The sequence below is a fragment of the Anas acuta genome, chromosome Z, assembly GCF_963932015.1.
Source record: "Anas acuta chromosome Z, bAnaAcu1.1, whole genome shotgun sequence".
NCBI lineage: Eukaryota > Metazoa > Chordata > Aves > Anseriformes > Anatidae > Anas > Anas acuta.
In genome coordinates this window covers 10,491,149-10,512,449 of record NC_089017.1, presented here as the reverse complement: position 1 = coordinate 10,512,449, position 21,301 = coordinate 10,491,149, and the positions used below count along the sequence as shown (strand labels likewise).

General features: G+C 39.6%; 1 protein-coding gene across 6 annotated transcripts in view; it reads right to left on the bottom strand.

The window, feature by feature from the left end:
- GHR (growth hormone receptor) overlaps positions 1 to 21,301 on the bottom strand; it is a 141,654-nt gene that overhangs the window by 108,953 nt on the left and 11,400 nt on the right. Inside the window, exons 1-2 of one of the 6 annotated variants that reach the window (XM_068665883.1) lie at positions 14,715 to 14,868; positions 14,483 to 14,576 (exon numbers count right to left, since the gene is read on the bottom strand). The exons of 3 other annotated variants lie outside the window; for them this stretch is intronic. The gene's annotated coding sequence lies outside the window, so the exon portion shown is untranslated. Of the gene's footprint in view, positions 1 to 1,518; positions 1,619 to 14,482; positions 14,577 to 14,714; positions 14,869 to 21,301 lie in introns of those variants that run through there. 2 more of the 6 variants (XM_068665886.1, XM_068665881.1) reach the window with 2 other exon arrangements.

The window sequence follows — 21,301 nt, the reverse complement described above, 5'->3', positions numbered from 1 at the left end:
CTAAGGAATTTGGATGTTTAATGAAACACAGATTTAAGAATTTCAAATAGGCAGTGAATGATGTTAATACTTCAGTGAAATCCTATCTACGTGAGGGGAACCCTAAATGAAATGACAACATCGGCAGGTATCAGCTGTGTTCACATTCTGTTCTGTGCTGCTGTGGATGAAAAATGAGCTGGATGTTATATCTAGATCCTCCCTCACTGTTCTCAGATCTTAGCTTCACAATCAGGTTAGTCCTGACCTTGGAGAGGTACTGACTCCTCACAGGTATATTTGCTACTTGTTTACTCTGGGCTCGAGATTTTATCCAGTGATCCCTGTGGCTAGCTCTCCTTACTACCGAGTTAGGTCTGCCTAAAGTGGTAAGGAGACAGCCCAAGATAACCAGTCTGTAGGCAACTGCAGTTGCTGAAGCATGTCTTGCAGTAAGGAAGCAGTGTCACTATTAGCTACCACCTAAATGCAACTGCTACTGTAATTCTTAAAAATTTGCCTTCTAGTTAGACTACAAGCACTCATGACCAGTTACCTTGCTGCCATGAGAAGGTAACAACATGCCTCCCCAGTGCTAGTCACAGTGTGAACACAGAAAGAGCATCAGCTAGTGGTGTGAAGCATACCTGCTCCTGCTCATGCCTGTGCCTGCCATATACAAAACTGGAGGAATTGAACAGAAATGGTAAAGGAGTTCATCTAAAGAGCCAATGAAATAATCACATTCAATACTGGTGTGCATGGACAGCCTAACACGTCTTTAGCTGAATAATAAGAACAGGAATGAGACTGTATGTAGAGTAAGAGCAAATACTGATAACAGGTGGGGGACTCAACAGGTTGAACTAAAAGCTACAGTAAATAATAAAACTATTTCAAGTACGTTTAGCAAGGAATGAAATAATGCTGTTTCTGAGTAATGAGCAGGTGATTTATTAACAAATGAGATGTTCAACAGAGACGAAGGCTCTTGCCTTCCAAGTTCTTAAGACGACGGCAAGAAAAGGCCCAGAAAAACTCTGGAAAAATGATAGAACACAGTGTGAAGAAATAAAATCTTTTAATTAATTTTAAGTTCAGTACTTAATGCACAGAGACCTGTGAACACCCCAGGGATCACCCTGTATCAGCCCTAGGGACATCAGCCCCCCTACCCCAGCATGGCCGCAGCAGGGCCGACTGCCCGCTCCCCACAGCCCGGCCCTGGTGAGCTGGGCTCACGCATGGGCCTGTGTCCCATCCTGTCCCCAGAGAGGTGCCCAATGCCCAGGCTGGGGCAGCCCCTGGCTGGGTGGTGGTAGGAATTCTCCTTGGGATTATTCCTGATGGTTTTATAATTCCTCTGACTTTCCCACTGGTTACATGAGGCCTCATCCAAACGATGAATCGGCAGAAAGGCCCCACCGATCTTCATGGGCTCCAAGCTGGGCACCAACAGAAAAAAATCCTACAGCTTATTCATCAAGATCCAGTGGTTTGACAGTTATTACTGTGTGTAAAAAGACACAGGCTACTTACAAACTGATGAATGCTGAAGGCCGGCCGTGTTTCGCTCCAACCCGAGCATCCATTAATCTACAGGAAATATGAACCTCAGCAGCAATTACGAAAAAGTAACCTGTGAGGACAATAAAGATGAGACAAAGCCTATCTCATCCCTCCAACTACATACAAAGGACAATCAGCTCACCCTGGTGTGCAATACGCTGCTTGCCAACCATTAAAAAACCCCAACCTGCAGTTGTACAAGCTATATGTACTCGTGTAGATCCTAATGTGTTTTTAGTATCTCATGACTGACTAATAGGGACATCCCTGAATAGTACCTCAGGCTGCATCTTAGCCTCTCACAGTCCCTATATAAAGACAACACTAGACTACGCTAATCCTGGATCACGCTGATTCTGTAAAACACACAGAAAAGCATCCTGCTCAACAAAGAAAAACAAAGAAAAAAAACACACAGACTTCAAACAATCACATCTGATGGAAAATAACACCTTCAGACTTCAAAAGCTATTTCTGGAGATGGTCTCCCCAAATCATCCTAACTCCAAGTGTATGGTGTTAAGTGTACTTGAAATAATACAATGCAGCATCACATTATTTATACTAAAGTACAAACCACCTAGGATTTGCCAAAAATATAATGCGTTTGTATCTTTCAAAGCATTAATGGATACTGAATCTGGTCTTAACTTCACTAGCAGCCTGGAAGTGTTCTGGCTAAGCTAGAGGACAAATGTGCTGTGACCAGATCTGTACTCACTTGAGTTTATAATAGAGTCATACATCATCATACAAACCTAGCTGGCTTTACTATGTAAAAGAAATGAAGTGAATTCCCTTAATTTCTCTAAAGTTGAAATATATAACAGAAGATGAACATACACCTTACACTTCTGCTTCAGAAAAGAAATGCCAGGATGGTCACTTGGCCATGGATACACATGGGTTTTCTTTCCATTATCACAAATGAGTTTAATTGCTCATAAAATCTACTTATAACAGAGAAGTACAAATTCTAACGTAGGAAGTTATAAGAACTAGGATGTAATAAGAAAAGCCTTAATTCAGTCATGATACCTTCTTTTTACTACAAATACCTTGGAACATATTTCAATTTTCATAGATTCTTGTAATATTGTTACATTCTATTTTTCCAGCTATTAATCAAACAGGAAAATTACCTGTAGAAATAAATGGCACATTGTGTCTACCTAGTAACTTGACAAATTTCACAATACTGAGTCCTATTACAGCAGGAGTACTGCAATAGACCTGGAACCAGTATTTGAGTCCTTGGACTCAGTAGCCCTACTACAACACTTTTTGTTTGCTACTACCCTTACTAGAGGAGAAAAGGCAATAAAATGACAACACACAAGATTTAAACTCTAACCAACTCTCAGTTCATAGCTCATGTCAGTCCTCTGAGAAGCTATCTGTCCTCAAAGCAATAAAAAAAAATAAGTATGAGGACAGTTTTGAGCCTATTACCACCCTTTGTTTCCCAGATTAACCTGACTCAAAGTTTAATCTTCACATTACTGGAAGCTTGTCATTCTAATTATTTTTTTCCCATTAAAACTATATGGTGGCTCTGCAGTATTCTAAAATAAGCAGTTTAGCAGTGGGTTAGATACAAAGCTACATGAAAAAAGGTTAGCTTCGCAGTCAGACTCTATTTATATCAGTATGTAATTACCTGGAGCCATAACTATGGGATGACTACAAAAAGCTACAGAAAATGGAGACATATCTATAAATGCTGGTACTAAACGAAAAAAGATAGCTGCAGGACAACTCAATTATAGATTAATGGTATTTAAAATTGAACAATATAGTGATACAATTTTCTAATAAATTAAATAAAAACACAATTACTATGGACAAGTCATTAAAAACATAAAAAAAAAAACATCAGTTTCTTATAAAATGACTGTACCTGCAGAAATTGTTAAATATTGTCATCAGTCAATGCAATGGTGAAAAAAAATTGATGATATCAAGACATGGATTTTGAGACGTGCCTGAATGACTCCAATAGTTAATAATAAGTTATTAGACACACATTATGCCTTTGGTTACTGACTAAAATATCAAGGATACTTTTACAATGAGAAAAATGACTAGCTGCATTTCACTACACTTTAATGGAAGAACCTTAATCTTAGACACTGCAGAGAACCATATAGCTTTTATATATGCATTTGCCTTGGGTAAGGAGCACTTTAAAAACTGACTTACACTACAAAGCCATATCACATCTCCACTAAGAACCAGATCTAGAGGGCCAATGAAGTAACTACTCCCACTGTAGTGCTTAGTCCAGAAGACTGGTGGGCAAAAAGCTTGGAAGAGGAGGGAACTTTGGTCTGTAGGCACCAAAGACAAGGTTGTAGTACTCCCATCACTCAAAGGCAGGCTTATATGTGGCAAGAGACACAACCTTCCTCAAAGTGTATCATCACTGCTTGCAGGTGGGAAATATTTTCAAAGGATTTGTCTCAATAGTACCTTTGATTACTTTCACTGACCTCAGCAGAAGCTGAGGTAAGTCACAGTAAGTCATGGTAGTTACAAGCATGCCAGATGTTTTACAGAACACAGAAAAATTGTTCATGCCTGCAGAAATTATGTCCAAACCCAGTACAAAAACCAAACAAGCAAAAGGGTGCACTCAAAAATGAACATTTATTTCAATATAATAGCAGAAAGTGAAATGTAAGTGAAGTAGCTCATGAGCTATGGCCCTCCCCTCCGTATTCAAAAAAAAACACCTGTATTATTGCACAGATAGACATTTTGTTCTCGCTTTCCTTTCCAGAAGTGCTTAATTGGTTCTAGAAGTCTAATCCCATGGTAGACACCATTACTCTCACTGAAAAGTAAAATATTTTTAAAGAAAAAAAAAAATCAATAAAAATTCAATTCCTAAAAACCAGAAAAATCTGAGTAGAATCCTGCAGAGCCATTATTTGTCACATAAATTTACCTCTCTATTTTTATAATGAATGTTAAACTTGAAATCAAATATCACATACATTTAAAAAACACATTGAAATTAAATGTCACTGAGTTGGGATTTGGTTTTATACATGCCAAGCTACTGTGTGACACAGAACCAAATTAAATATGATCCCAAGAAAAATATTAATACTAACACAAGACACTTGTTTCTTGGTTGTGGATGTTTTTGTCTAGGAGGGGTGAAGTCTGAAAAATTATACAATAAAACTGTTCTACATTAAGGAGAAAACAATACAGACTAATACTTAATTTGAGTATCATAAGTGGTCAGCATCTTATCAGAAATTCATTTCAGACCCAAAATGTTCAATGTTTGCCTTCAGCAGTGTACCATACTGACTGTTCACCAGACCAGGCATCTGTGCACTGAATCCGCCTTTATCTGTTGTGTGATACTGAGTTATCACTCCCCTCATCTGCACCTCATCCTCCTCCTGTGTCTGGTCTGTCCTATTTGGACCAAGTGTGCTGGGGCTTGCTGTCTCTGACTCTGCATGTGCAGTGCATAACACACTGCAGCTGTAACACATCAATATCACGATGTGAATGCCCCAGGGTTAAGTTTCTCTAGCCCGTGCTTTGAAGGGGGGTCAGAGTGCATTGCAATAATTCCAGATTCAAAAGGTCTAGCACAACCATGAAAAACATCCCTCATTATACAGTGCCATTAATTCAAACTCTTCTGCATAACCATAGCAGCTTCTAAGACTTGTCAGCAACGGCATAGACAGAATATTATGCACTGGAAGCAAATCAGATAACACGAATGAGAGCAAATTTTACATTATGTTTCTGCATTAATAGATAGTTAAGCAATTCCATCATTGTAATGAACTTTCAATGAGGTTGAGGTAATCTATAAACCCACTGTTGAATCATCACTGTCCCCTTATTAGCTAGAAAATGGAGTTTGTTTTTCCGTTAATGAGACATGTGGAAGGCTGAAGCTCAGAGTCACAGTGGTTTAAGATAAAGGAAACGTCAGAATTTCCATTGGCTTAAAAGGAACAGCATCAGGCCATAAGGTGCACAACCTGAGTTACCCTTTTCTTATTCTTGTATACCCATGATATATTTAAAAATATAATAATATATTTAAATATATTTAAAATCTGACTGAGAGCACTGGAGATCCACAACCTCCTTAGACAGTATTTAAATAAAAATAATAGCATATAATATTGAGAACGAGAATGTCTCACAACTGTTACGCATTATACAATTTAGGTACATCTCTGAAGAGCCTGACAAGTAAAAAACAAACCTCTCACTCCACAGAAGTATGGCCAGGAAGGACCCTTTTTAGTGTTCTGGAGGCAAAGGTTTCACATTCATGGAACTATGAGTGGTTTTCTAAAGCAATACTTAAAATTCTTGGAGCATTTTTTGGGCTAGTTATTTCTAGCACCAGAACTACTCTAGTTCCACAGAGGTGCAAATGGTTATCCTCTGGTTTAATAACAGCCACAGTTATTTTCAGGTGTATTCTGTTCCCTCAAAAATCCTGGTATTTCAGGATTACATTAATGTAAATTGGCTTCTTTTATTTAGACAGTCCTTTTCAGGTCGGCCAACCTGCTTTGAAAGTGATTTACATGCCAGTTGCCAGCTTAAGAAAGGTTTGCTGCTTACAGCAAATTGCCTATTAATTTACAATTCAACAGAGCTAAACAATGACAAAAGCCCTTTCTATTTAAACTGAGAATTGTTCTTTAAGTATGGGTCTTTAGCATGAATACATTCAAGACTTCCATATCTTGTGTTTACCTTTTGCAAAACTTGAACTGGTTTAGTGAAAGCCAGAGATTTATCACCAAATTATAATTACTGGTCTTGAATGAACTTGAATGAACTGAATATGAACTGCACAATTTCTTTATTTTTGCTCCATCCTCCAAATTATTTAGGATCAAAATTTGGTAGCTGCACTGTCTCTTTCCTCTGGGTGCAGGGATAGCACTTGCATCAAGTGCCAGAAGACATCAAGAGTCCAGCAACTTCCACAGTAAGTGGCCTACAAACAGCATATAAGAATGTAAGTCGCAGTAAGTTTTCTTCCCAATTTTCCAATGAGTTTTGATACGTCTGCTTGCAAAACTTGATTTCAGGTATTTTTCCTTTGTACATTCAGGCTGCTGAATACAACTCACACTTAATGCAGCCATGATGTTTTAAGGAGCATCCTGTTAAATTCAACATACATAAAAGTTTCTACATATAAATACTACACAAATCTCTTCTATTACTAGTAACTGATATGACATACAAGCAACCAATTATAGACACAAAAGCTCACACACTGAAATCACAGAATGATTTGGGTTGGAAGGGATCTTAAAGATCATCTAATTCCAATCCCCCTGCCATGGACAGGGACACCTCCCACCAGATCAGGTTGCCCAAAGCCCCATCCAGCCTGGCTTTGTGTATCCACAGCTTCTCTGGGCAGCCTGTTCCAGTGCCTCACTTCCCTCAAAGGAAAGAATTTCTTCCTAATATCTAAACAATATCTTTTTTTTTTTTAATTAAAAAAAAAAAAACATCTCAGTAATGGTTAGATGCTATTTAATCATTAATATAAGTTGGACCACCACAAATCTTCCGAGGAAGCTGCTATGTACTTATATAAGCTTTTGGGTACAGTTATGATACGTAACTCTACATGTAAATACTGTCCAATGACACAGTGCTGAAAACCAAAATGAAAGTGATGCAAGCACTACACATTCCAATTTGAATCCATCACTGGGATCCACCCAAGGGTACTGAGGGAGCTGTTGGAAGTGCTCACCAAGCTGCTTTCCATCAGTTATCCCAGTTTACTGGCCAGTAGCAAATGTGACATCCATCTGCAAGAAGGGGGGCTCACGGCAATACAGGTCTGTCAGTCTGACCTCAGTGCCAGGAAAGTTTATGGAGCAGATCATCTTGAGTGCCATTGTGTGGCACATATAGGACAAACTGCTGATCAGGCCCAGTCTGCATTGGGTTTATGAAATGCAGGGCCTGCTTGATTGACCTGATCCCCTTCTACAAAAAAGGTGACCCTCTTAGTGGATGAGGGAAAGTCCGTGGATGTTGTCTAACTAGACATTAGTAAACTAGACATTAGTAAACACTTTCGACAGTGTTTCCCACAGCATTCTCCTGGATAAACTGGCTGCGCCAGGCTTGGCAGGGTGTACACTTCACTTGGTAAAAAACTGGCTGGGTGGCTGAGCCCAAAGAGCTGCAGTGAATGGAATTAAATCCAGTTGGAGGTAGGTCACCAGTAGCGTCTCCCTGTGCTCAGTACTGAGGACAGTGCTCTTTAGTATTTTTCTCAGTAATCTAGACAAAGGGAGCAAGTACACAGTAAGTTTGCAGATGACACCAAATTAGGCATGAGTGTTGATCTGCTCGAGGGTAGGAAGGCTCTAGAGAGGGATCTGGATGGGCTGGACTGATGGGTCAAGGCCAACTGTACGAGGTTCAATAAGCCTCAGTGCCGGGTCCTGCACTTTGGGCACAACGACCCCATGCAATGCTACAGCCTAGGAGAAGAGTGGCTGGAAAGCTGCCCGGTGGAAACGGATCTGAGGGTATTGGTCAATAGTTGGCTCAATATGAGCCAACAGTGTGATCACAAGGCCAAGAAGGCCAAGAGCACCCTGGCTTGGATCAGAAATAGTACGGCCAGCAGCACTAGGGAAGTGATTGTCCCCCTGTACTCAGCCCTGGTGAGGCCGCACCTCGAGTACTGTGTTCAGTTTTGGGCCCCTCACTACAAGAAGGACATGGAGGCCCTGATGCGTGTCCAGAGAAGGGCAATGAAGCTGATGAAGGGTCTAGAGAACAAGTCTTACGAGGGACAGCTGAGGTACCTGGGGTTGTTTAGGCTGGAGAAGAGCAGGCTCAGGGGAGACCTTTTTGCTCTCTACAACTGCCTGAAAGGAAGGTGTGGGGAGCTGGGGGTCGGTCTCTTCTCCCAAGCACTAAGTGGTAAGGCAAGGGGAAATGGCCTCAAGTTGTGTGAGGGGAGGTTTAGGTTGAATATTAGAAAAAATGTCTCCACCGAAAGAGTTATGAGGCATTGGGACAGGCTGCCCAGGGAAGCGCTTGAGTCACCATTCCTGGAGGTACTCAGAAGCCATATAGATGTGGTGCTTAAGGACATGGTTTAGTGGTAAACTTGGCAGTGACAGGGTAAGAGTTGGACTTGATCTTAGAGATCTTATCCAACCTAAATGATTCTGTGATTCTGCTGCACTGAGTGGCAAAACTACAGCACCCTACCAAAGCGAGCACACAATTCACAGCATACTGTTGTTACATTGAGATTCAATAAAAGCTGATCTTGCTAAACTTGAATTGTAACATTTAGGGATTAATTATGTTACTGTTACATTATATTTTTGACTGGCTTGATACTACCAGAAACCAATTACACAGTATAATATGCACCAAAACAAATAAATAAATAAATGAATAAATAAAATCTTTGGTGATTTCTCTATTGGAAAGACATTAAAAAGAGTAGTTTTGTGTGATTAGGAAATTGTTGTATAACAACTGACTTAAAAAACTGCAGGTATTCAAGTACTTCTACTCCAAAAAGGGAACTTCCTGTGTCATAATCACATTCTTTATGATCTCCTTGCAAATGGAAATATATTTTAAAAGTACACTGAACAATGTTGTCTTTCATTAAAGAAAAATATGTTTGTTGTGCAGGGTATTGAAGATTGCTGCAGAATAAATCTGGGCAGGATTTTAAATCTTCAATTTTTTAACTTAATCAACAGGAATAATATAGATGAGATTGAAGGCACACTGTCCTTTTTTTTGTTTGTTTGTTTTTAAGATTTTTTTTTTTTTACTTTCACCAAGAAAAAGAATTGCAAAAATAGAGAGAAAATTAGGTATTAGTTGAAAATGCCCAGATGATCACTGGCTATAATAACAGCAGCCAACTCCTTATTCTTAATTAAATAGTCCTCTCATTAATCTAACCTTAATGTTACGTACATGAGCAAGATACACCGAGCAGCAATCCGGATGATATTGCAGGACACCTTACACAACACTTCTTAGCCATGCCAACCTGCAGGGCCAGGTTTTAGAAAAAATAATTAGAAGCCAAATTATACATAATGGCAGTGAGAGGAGAAAAAAAAAAAGGAAAGAAAAAAAAGTACACTATCTCTAGCACGCTGTCCATTTGAACAGGGGATTCAAACTTTTTTTCTGGGACAACTGGGTCCAGGTTTCACACAGAAGAAGTTCTCAGAGCAAGCCTTTGAAAACCAATGTTAAATAAACTAAGTAAAGGGAGAGCCATATGCAGAATTAGCAACAATATTAGGCAAGTGTACTTCAGTTACTCAGTTGCTAATTATAGCCCCCCTCCCTGTTTCTTCAGTGTTGATCTGGTGAGATCAGCAGGTACAAATCGGCATCACCACCCCCATGTGTCTCCATTCCACGTCCCTCCCCACAGATTAAATCACAGGTGACTGACGATTTAGAAGAGATTTAGAGAAAAAAAAATCGCAGTATTAAATTGTGTGTGTTGTCAAGAGGACTAACCATACCCGGTCCCAGCTGGGACCAGCATATCACCAACAGCATGAGTTTTGACTGTATGTCCCCAGGCTTTCTTGCTGATACTCGTTTTCATTAGGAATTGAGCAGGAACCCTAAAAATTTGGCACAGAAACGTAGCAGAACATTTGCTCAGTAAAACAAACTGAATTTAAAATTCTGTCTCCTGCTCTTCACACTAGATCTCTAGTGAAGGCTTTCCTCCTGTTCAAAATCCTTGGCCAATCTGGCCATAGCATCTGTGCGCATATTCCCTCCCCCACTAATGGGACTCATGATGATTGTCCCTTTTCACCCATGATGACACAAACCTGAAAAGGTTTTGACGAACTGCTTGCTGAAGCCACACTGATCTCTGTATTAAGTGGCAGAGGAGAAGCAAAAGGACTGGTACCACATCTCACAAGACGGACTGGCTCTACAACAACTCAGTGCTCAGAAAAAGCACTTGTTGGAAATACTCCTTGCCAGAGAGTATGCATGTTTGCACTAGGGGAGCACATGGCTGGCCAGCACTGCCTGGCCCTGCTTAACATTGGGACAATCCCATGTTGCTGTCAAGAGGCAATCCTAATGAAGTGCTGCTGAAAGGCACTATGGAAATGACAAAATCATTCCTGACACATTGAGAAAAATGCAAGTTTCCATATCAGTTTTGAAAACTGTTCACCACACTAGCAACTGAGCCCTTTTCAGCAGAGATAAAGTCTCAAATGGAAACTATTTATGAAGATCAAAACTATGTGGAAGTCCATAATAGGATGTTGTGGGATAAACAATCTGCAGAACTTGAAAATGTTGAGAATGAAAAAAAAAAACAAAACACAGGCCTTTTAACAGTCTATAAAATCCATAAGTCCATGGCCTGTTCAAATTTGTACAAAATGTTATAATTTTCTATTGTATCTGAAGTATTTTTCTACAAAGTAGGGTACTTTTTATTAATCATATTTCTCCCCACAAGCTGGGACTAAAATACTAGTCTGTAACAACAGCTTGGAAAGAAGTGCTTAATGATTGTTATTATTTGTACCAAGTAATGGCAAAATAAGAGGGGGTTGTGTAATTTGTCCTGCATGTTTTATGACTGCCTCCAGCACGACAAGGCTTCTATAGCATACTGCAATAATGCTTAATTTTTTATGGACCTGCTGTAGGTTGAATTGCTTTATTGCATTCCATGTCCCTTAAAACATTTACAATTGCATCCTCTTTCCACTGTGCAGATCAGTCACCAGTAAAGCACATGTAGAGCTATAAATCTTGAACCACTCTAACCCTGTTTCCTTTAAGATCAAGAACAGGAAGATTGTTCCAACAACCTGATAAACTTGTAACCAGAAGTTCAGAGTACAACTGTCAAGCCAAAAGAAAGCAGGGATGCATGGAATGAATGAGGGAACAAACTACTAGAGTTTAAAGGGGCATAGTAGTATCATGACCTAGTTCACCAAAAATTGTTGCTTACACTTTATTTCACTGCCACCACAACTAAAATCTCCTGCTAAATTTTTTCTATATATTCTTTTCTGTTTTCCCACAGTGTATCATCTCCCCTGTTGGTACAGCATAAAGAAGACACTGCCATACATTCTAAAAATGACTCAAAATCAATCAGAAGCACAAAGCAAACAACACTAGGCAATAAAAAATAATAATTATCTATTAACTAAATCTTTACTAAGAATCATTGTTTAATTCTTTTTTCACTTATTCTTTCAGGGATTCTCATTTTTCAGCTTATTCAAAACAAATCATATCTTCCACTGAGCATTCGTAGAGTGCCCAGTACAAGGTGTATCAATTCATAACAGCGTCATTTTTGAAGTAAAAGTATAAAAAGACAGAACAAAAACATGTTTTCCTTTAAAAGCTTTTTACTTCCCAACAGTTAAGTAATTCAGTATGCAGAATTATATACCAAAATGTATACAAAGAGAGAGGAAACAGAAGAAAACATGAGATGGATGTCACCACTAGATGATTTATGTTTAGCATTATCCATTCTCTGATAACAGCAATCACATCAATCCTCTGACTTCCAAGGGAATGCTATGGGTATCCCTGTGGATCCCTGCAGATCAAAGCACAACTCCCATCGCTTCTGGACACAGAAGGAAAGCTGGCTAAGGTCAGCACCATGGGGCAAGCATTCAGTACTTGATCTCTGTACAGCAGCATGCAAGGGGAAAGTATCGATGACTCTCAGCATGCAGAGGGGAATGCTTTCCTCTAATGCATTAATGTATTGTTCACATGGAGAGAAACATCTCAGCCTTGTAACTAAACTCCATTTTCTGCACAGGTAAATAACCAAGAATTAGTTTTTGAAGAACTGATGACATGGAGAGATAGGCATCTTTTATGCCTCTATTTCTGGGTAGCCATTGGTCAACCTGTACAGAAAATTACATTCATTTAATATTCATGTAATAGTAATTCCCAGGGCTATAATCACATGTAAAGTCAAAATCACCAAGTACTTTACAAACAAAAACGTAGGCAAGGTCTTTGAGACTTTAACCTCACTCACCCCATCAACTAAAGAAAAACTGAGGCCAAATTAATGGTTGTTTGTTGTTTGGGGGAGGGGGGACGGACACGGACTAAATTGATTGCATCAATCAATAAATAAGTTTCAAAGAACTCTTTTAGCAAAGGCCAGGCCTAGCCAGCAGGTATTACATTAACTGTCATTATCAATTGGGACTCTCTGGGAACAGACTTTATTTACAAAGCAAGAGTTCTGGGAATTCACTTGCGTGTTAAAAGAACCTCTGTATTGCTCCAGCGCAACATTAGCGAAGCTAAGTGCTGCTTCATTAGGTGCAGCACTGCACATTTCTTAATGGAGAGCAACTCTAATATTTCCAGGGAGTTCATTGTCATCATCTAGCGTGGGATATACGCATTCATGCTAACAATTTCAGAAATGAGATAAAATACTATTTGTTCATTTTTCCTCCTTCTTGCTTAATAAAGGCAGTGTATCGTAAATGAAACATTAGCGTAAACTAGACAAACATCCTTCACAGTTATTAAACTTTGCCAGTCTTTAGCATGTTTAAAGCTGGCAACTCGAAATGGAGCAAAGGAAGGATGGTAAAAACTGCAAAATATTCTGGCTTCTGAGACCTATCTCACATCCTCAGCCCTATTCAGACAGGCATTGACCACTCCATGGTTTATGATGAAAATAATCAAAGATGAGAAAGAGAAGAGGACCAGTATTTCTGATGAGTCATTTTTCTCTCTAATATACAATTTCTATATCTGTAAATCATTTTGCTGATGGGCTGAAAAGATGTAGAGAAAGATACTGTTTCTACTCTCCTTGTTTAAGTATGTGAGGCATTCATATACCAAATACAGTGAATGGGACTGCTTTACGAAGTTACTTGATTTGTCAAGCATACCACAGGCATTCAAAATTCACTGGGTTGGCTTAAAACTGTGCTTAAAAAAATCAGTTTCTTTTTTCTTTTTTTCTCTGTGGGGCTTCAACCTTCAGGATTTGCAAAATTCTGTTGGCAACAAGGAAGGCTATAAACGTGCATCATAAGCAAGTTAAAGGCTTGCTGCAACTCTGAATATAAAATGCCTTTAGGCATTTTATAGTGACATGTATGATCAAGTGTCTAGAAAGGTGCTAAATAGATACGGAAGAATACAGGGGGTAAAACACAGTGAGTCTTACCAGATGCATTCATCTCCTCTCAGCTCCCTGAACCCTTTGAAGATAGAACTATCAAGAAATAAACAGGACCAATCAAGAAAGGGAGGCTTTACTCACACGAAGCATTTTTTAACACAACTGAGTTTCACAACATGTAAGTGTACAGTGTCCATTTTAAAAAACAACCCGATTTTTACAGTCAATTGACTGTAGCAGAAGCTTATACTCATCATCTCTCAAAAAGACAACAGGCTTCCCTCGATTAGCTTGAACGTAAAGGCTAACATCACTTTCGTGTACACTCTCCCCTCCTGCCCAGTTTGCAAATGTATAATTAAATATAAATAGCATTAACTTTCTCTCTGTGATTCATTTAGGAGGTTAAAAAGTTCAATTGAATATACAGGACTCATCCCAGTAGCCCATGGTGAGGATTAATTGTATCTGAGCTGTTATGGTGAAAATGGAATGCAAATTGATTCGTGTTGTACAAACAAAGCATTACTCCTCAAGACAGAGCAGCTCCACCTTCAAAGTCTCTGTAAATCAGCCTTTATAATCTGACACTGCCTTCTGTCCTTCCCGTCCCCACAAAGCCAAGAAAATAACAATTAAAAAGATGAAATAATCCAGCACCTGGGTTGGGAATCCAGCCAAGACAAAGAACCAGGCTGTTCAGTGGGAGCTCACCTTTCAGCACATGTGCAGTCAAGGTCAACTTTAAAGGAAGAAAGAAGCTGTGATGTCCTGGGGAAGGAGACAGGCTGGAGGGCAGGGGGGCAAGCTGTGCCAAGGAGAATGGGTGAAGGTCAGTAGATCACCACTGGCAAGTGTTCTCCAACACAGCCCCTCCCAGCCACCACCCCCTACCACTTGCCCTACAGGCAGAATCTCCTTGCTAAACCCTGCTCCCACTTCCTACCTGCCGATCTTCGTCTTTGGGTATATATCCCATTCACTCATCCTTGCTGGTAATCCAAATATCCCCATCTCCAGCGATACAAACTCAGTGCAAACGAGCAAAATGTCCACAATCCATCCCATCAAGAGCTCTTATAGCAAAAGTGAATGATCACCCTCAGCACAGTTTGGAAACCGTGCTCGCATTGGGTTTTCCAGGAAAGAGCTCTCTGACAGAAAAGGGAATAAACAAGAAAATGTGTACAGGGATCATCCGGAAGTTTAAAGGCAAAACTGTGCTGAGTGAGAGCAATGGCCCTATGTACCCCAAAGTCAACAAGTAGATTCCAAGTATTTTGGAATATGAACTCAATATTTCTTTGGTTAACAAAGTTTACAAACCTGAAGTCATGCCAGAGACAAAGAGAACATTTTCATTTTGCAATAAAACCTCAGGGAGAGCAAAAGCTCTTAGAAAGGCTCAACATGTAGCTGAAGAAAACTGCCTGCCAGTTTAGTAGTTATATTTGCAAAGTTTTATAAGTAGCAGTTAAGGCCAAAGGGGAAACTATACTGTCAGAAGCTTAGTTTGGCCACCACAGTTATCACCTTAATCCATGAAAAAAGCAGTGTTGGGATCTTTACTGACCACAAAGCAAACAGGACTTTGAACGTTTGCTCTGACACAGGACAGTGCCAGAGGCAGAACTCCAATGTCATGCTAATGCAGGAGGTGGAAGCTGTCCAGATCCTCAGCAAAATCTGCTCTGACCACCCCTAACATGGAAATAAAGATGGATTTTGTCTACTTCAGTAAAGCATTTTTCAGGCTGAAGCTTCTTCTAAAACACCTTTGGTTTGGAGCACGTTAAGGAAAAAAATAAAATAAGAGTAAGATCTCTCAAATCACAAGGGTTTAAGTGATTGTATCTGGGGAATTCCATGATGCAAGGCAGTTTTTATCACTGTTTTATTATAAGATTAAATGTTAGACTGCAGTATGCTACCACCAACAAATGTTTCTTTCTTTTTTTTTTTTTTAAATTGCCCTATAATGGAAGAGGAGTTTGGAGTAAACCACAAACTGAATGTGAGTCAACAACACGATGTCATCGTCTCAAAGGCAAGAGTAATTCTGTAACGCATTAACGGGACAGGAGATTAATTGTTCCTCTCCCGGGTACTACTGAACACCACGTCACGTTTGGGCAGCTTCCCCATGCAGAGGTCACTGACAAACCAAAGAGCGTGCAGAAGACAGCAATACAGATATGAAAAACTGACCAATGGAGAAAACTGAAAGAATGATATCTGGCTTACGAAAGAAGCGAGACACATGGGGGAGCACAGGAAGAAAGAGAAACATAAAGTGTCCGCTCAGTACCTACCACTTAATCATTAGTGGTACCATTACCAACATCCTAAACCTCATCTGACATTATTATCTTATCATTATTATCTTGCAAAATCAGTCTCCGGCATCAGTAAATACTCATTTAGTAAAATTTTATCTGCATAAAGGCATCTTAATACCTTCATAAACATCATAAAAACACTAGCTTCTCTATAAAAGAGAACTGGCAGGAGACAGCATAACAGCAAAAAACAGTTCAACAACAGATCATTCTGGCACAGTGAAAAAAATTCACTTGGCTCCGTTTGTACTGGAATGTATTTTTAAAGGAGGACTGAAATTTTTATTTTTAGTCAATCCATAACCCTTTATGCAAAACAAAATAAAATCCATTTTAAATTGTTTGAATGCACTTGAAAATATTTAAACTTACTACTTGAACTTATTTGAAATTACTTATGTTTAACTATTTTTTTTTCATTTGACTCCATTAAAATGAAGCTTCAGAATTAATCATTTTATTTAAAATATTTGAGTTAAATAGTCACAACTACTTGTAAGAGATGACACTGTTAGCCTACTTCAACTCAAAATTATAAACTGGCTTGGTTTCTTGGAAACATTTTTTTTTTTTTTAATTACTACTTTATCTTATCCAGTCAAGGGCAAGCTCATAATGAAAAGCTTATATAATTTGCTGCACAGAAAATACTAATTGCTTGCAATCTAAACTCAATATTCAAAGATTCCTTTACTGTTCAATTCCTTCACTGATATCATCAGGCTTCATTCAAAACTGACTTAAAACTGGAGATTTCAGGAAAAAAATATTTTCCTTCAGCTATTTTAGCAAGGCATAAACAGTCAATTAATATCAGGGAGCATCAGATTCAAACAGGCATACATAGCGTGTGCCAACAAAAATTTAATGTGTTAAAAGCACAAGTAATAAGCATGTGATTACATTTGTTTTATTACGTACTGTAAATCATCCTGCTGTTCCTGAGTGCAGTCGAATGCAACCAGCCAGTTCTCCAGAGCAGGTATCTTTATATTTCTCTGTCATAGTTTAGTGAACTGCTAGCCATGGTTATGACACTGTATGAGTGATAAATTATTGTCACCTGAGGCGAGAGTTTTTGCTCCTGTTTATCACAGCAGGCAGTGCACACTAAGGAAATTCTGTGTGTTCGAGTACGTTGAGGTTCAAGTACTAAACTCGGCTGAATTAAGGTCTTAGATTTTATCACAGCCAATGAAGTCTTCGGAGAAGGCTAATAACTCAGGTATTTAAAGCAGATGTTTAATATTTGACCATATAAGTACCCTTCAGCAACTGAAGTGCCTAATGACACTTGGTATTTTGAGAAAGCGTGTGATACCTACCCAACACGAGTCCAATCAGGTGTCCAACATGCACTTGCTCGCCTCACAGAAGAAATTAAGCTGTGCAATGGTTAACTGTACTAACTAACCTCCAAGTCTTTGCACTATTCCTTTGAGTGATTAACGTCCTCAGAGGCACAGAGCACATGAAAGATGCTTACTGTATCCCTTCTCTTCTGCTAAACTGTCCCCAGCAAGTTACCATCACAGGAGGTACCAGACCCATTTATAATTTAACAAAACAAACGAACTGGTATCAACTCACACTCTTAGGTTAAGTTCTGCTGTTTTTTTGTAATGGTTCATAGGAATGGAAACCACCTCAGTGCTAAAATTATGTAGATGTGTGACAATATTGTGGATTAAATAGAAAATCTTGATTTCTTAATTAGAAACACACACCAAAATACAAAAATAGGAAAGTTATGACATCACCTAGACACACCAGGCATTATTAAGTCACATTCCCATTTGTTGCTGCATCTGCCCACCCCTGCTTAATTAAAATTTGTTATTGATGGCAATGCCCTGCTTGCAGAGCTCTCAAATCCCCTGTCTGTGGATACATGACCCTTTGGGTCACTTGATGGTTGCAAGCAGGATCTTGAGCCACCCTGCAGTTTCCTGCAGTAGCTGCTAGGAGAATAGAGCCCAGCGTCCCCCTTTGAGCAGCACATGGAGCCCAACCACTAGAAGTCTGCCTATGACCCTGACTCTGCAGCAAGATTAGCAGCACCTGGTATGTGGGGCTGTCAAAAAGCATCCCCATGCCTAACCAAAACCAACATGGCTATGGTCTGCTGCCAGAACGAGCTGACACCCCTCCTGGTGACAAGGCAGCCCATCGCCACAGATGCCCAATCCCTCCTGCTATCAAGAGTTGAGGGAGAAGTTGCATCAGCTCAATGACCTGGATGAAAAAGGTCACGGTTGTTGTTGTCCTCCTATATGGGTATATGAGTTTGTTGATTCAAAATGCAAATTGATTCACCTGACATTTGCACAATGGTTTGTGCTGACATTGGCAAAGACTGGGAACCAGGATCCTATGTGGGAGAGGGTGCAGCCACCTTTCCCAGGGGGAGAAGAGTCTTGGCTTGGCTTGACCGAGGTGAGAAATGCTCCCAAGCAGCAGAGTAGCTCAGGCACTCTGGGCAGCAGCACACATTATTGCCTACATAACGGAGTAATGTCAGCCCCTTGAACAAATTAATCCTACACAGAATACGTGTGTTTAATCTTCATCCACTGTCTTTGGGTGTATTTCATTTCTGAAACTATCCTAGGCAGATTGCATATTGGAACAAGCTCAGCAAAGCTGCATCTCTCTTAACTGTGGCAGTTCTGAAGAGTGAGCTTTGGATTCAGAAACTGCAGCTCTTTCGAGAAATAATAGGCTCCTTATACTCCAGCAAAATCATCGGGGCAGTCAAGTTGCCAATTGACAGTCAAGAGAATAAAATCCGATAAAGCAAAGGCAAGCACAGCTGGGAAATTGTCAGTTTTTCACTGATGGAGTTTCTATTTACCAACAGCTTCAGGAGAGTTACTGTAGCTTGCTGAATGTGTATCAAGAGTCAGAACTGTAAATCTGTTTCTGCATACAGGTACGCTTATGAATTTGTGTGTACATAATGTGGAATGTGAAGATCACATTTTCCTGCTATATATAAATCAAAAAAATCACAAGCTGCAGTATACAAAATACCCACATGGAAAAATCATACATTTATATGCTCTGAATAACCAAATGTGCTTGATAACCAATTTCCAAAAATGAAATTTATCAGTCTCAATGCTCCAGAGCAAAGTGATTACTGATAATAAGAGACAAAGCACTAAGAAGTTACTATGTCCACACATTTATTTTTCCCTATAGTTCTCAGCCTCACAGAACTCACAGAATATTTTTTTTTAGCCTACAGTTATGGAAGCGTTTCAGCTGTGTGTTTAAAAAAAGTCAAATGTATTTTCCTGTCTACAAAACACCCAAGAACATGCCAGAAAGTAATTAAGAATGACAGGCATATAATGACATGTGAACTGAAAGTATTCAGCTTTTAGTCCGGAAAATAAAACACTTAACAACGGATATGCAATGCTTTTGCTCTAGCTCCTTTATGCATAGCTGACATGACTAATTTGAAAAATAAGAGAACCTGCGCCAATCTACTTTTCAGGAAGAATTCAAGTGATGGAGAAGTTCAAACAGGAGAAGAAAGAAGATCGGAACAACCTTACCAGGAGCTTGTATTAATTTTGCAAAGGAAGAACCAGCATCTCTAAGAGCCTATGGGTAATCCTCCAGAAAAAGACTGGTTTGTACTTGGAGTCTACCAGATTCCCGTCTTTCCCAAAAGGATAATTTTAGCCTTTCTGAGAACGGTGAAGAAGTGATCATTTCATGCAGATAATTCATCACCTGGCAGAGACTGCAGTTAGAAATTATCTATATAATCACGTATCTACTGGCATCATTTGGTTAACTTTTTCTGAGTTTATAAAAATCCCTGTTTGATAAAACTTGACATCGTAATCTGAATTTTCAGACAACAATGCAGGATTTTGAGCAAATGCTTAAGAGCTCTAGTACAGCATGGAGCAAGCAGATTTGTTAGTGAGCAAAAGGACAAGCTTATCTTCACCTTTGACTAGAAACTCTCCCTGAAATCCTACCAGAAGCAGGGTTCCTCAAGCTCGGCTTGCTGATGAACAGTGCAGGAAAATTTTATGATGGAAAAAAGAATTCTTTTTATCATGCAACTTGGCAGCAATGGCTTATCCAATACATATCTGTCCCAAATAATACTGGCAGTGTATTCCAATTACTTAGCAAAGTAGCTGTGAAGGATATTATTGTCCTGTGCCTCACAAGGCAGGCTTGCTGCCAACTGGGTCATACAATAATCAACAAACCAGACTTCAGACAGGATGCTAGATTCCTCCTAGCTGCACCTACCATCCTACCATTGAAACAATTAAATACATTTACTCCATATAGTGCTGGATTGTCACTTCTTTATTAAGAAACTGCTTAGAGGGGTCTGATCAGCAGCAAGATAACTTTAATGGCTTGACTTCATACTCTGCCACACATCTTTAATTCATGTAAATCTTTCATCTCACGCAACTGCCAGATAATGGCTTGAACAAAAGGAATAGCGTGTTTTTAGATCCCTGGAATCTTGGGTAGGGTACATTATCCTTAAAACACAAGCAGAACCTGGCTTAATACTAATCCAACCCTGCACAGAGAGCACAATGCATTCAAAACAACACTGAAAACACCCATCAAGTATTCCCCTCTTCCAAAGAAGCAAAGAACAAAATCAAAACCCAACAGGATTCCTGTAGAGGTTCTGCCACAGTTTGGAAACCAGTGCCACGAGCGCAGCACTCTAAGCGTCCTCTGAACGTTCATGTCTGGCTGAGGTCTTTCTGAGCTTGCTGCTGAGCCTGCTATGCAGGCACGGCCAGGAATATGGCTGTGTTCCTAGCCACAAGAAGCATATTGCTTCCAGGAGCTACTGCTTGGGAAATACAGACCGAATCTTTCACTCCAGTCCTACAGCCTATTCTACAACTTCTTTCTCAAAGCCACATTAAATTTCCCAATTAAGGGTGCTGTAGGAATTCCCACAGCTATCAGGATAGATGAGAAACACTTTGCTCATAAGCATCTCCACTACCTGCTTGCTTGTCATTCAAACTGTCGGGGAGTCAGCAAACTATTAATAAACTCCTAGAACAACTGGATTGGTATCGACTTTGAGTAATTTTAGAAAACAAATTCCCCCAGTGGTGGCTGCTGTTCCCTCTCAATCAGCATCAGCATCTGGCAACAAGCAATTTCACTGAGTAATCTTGGC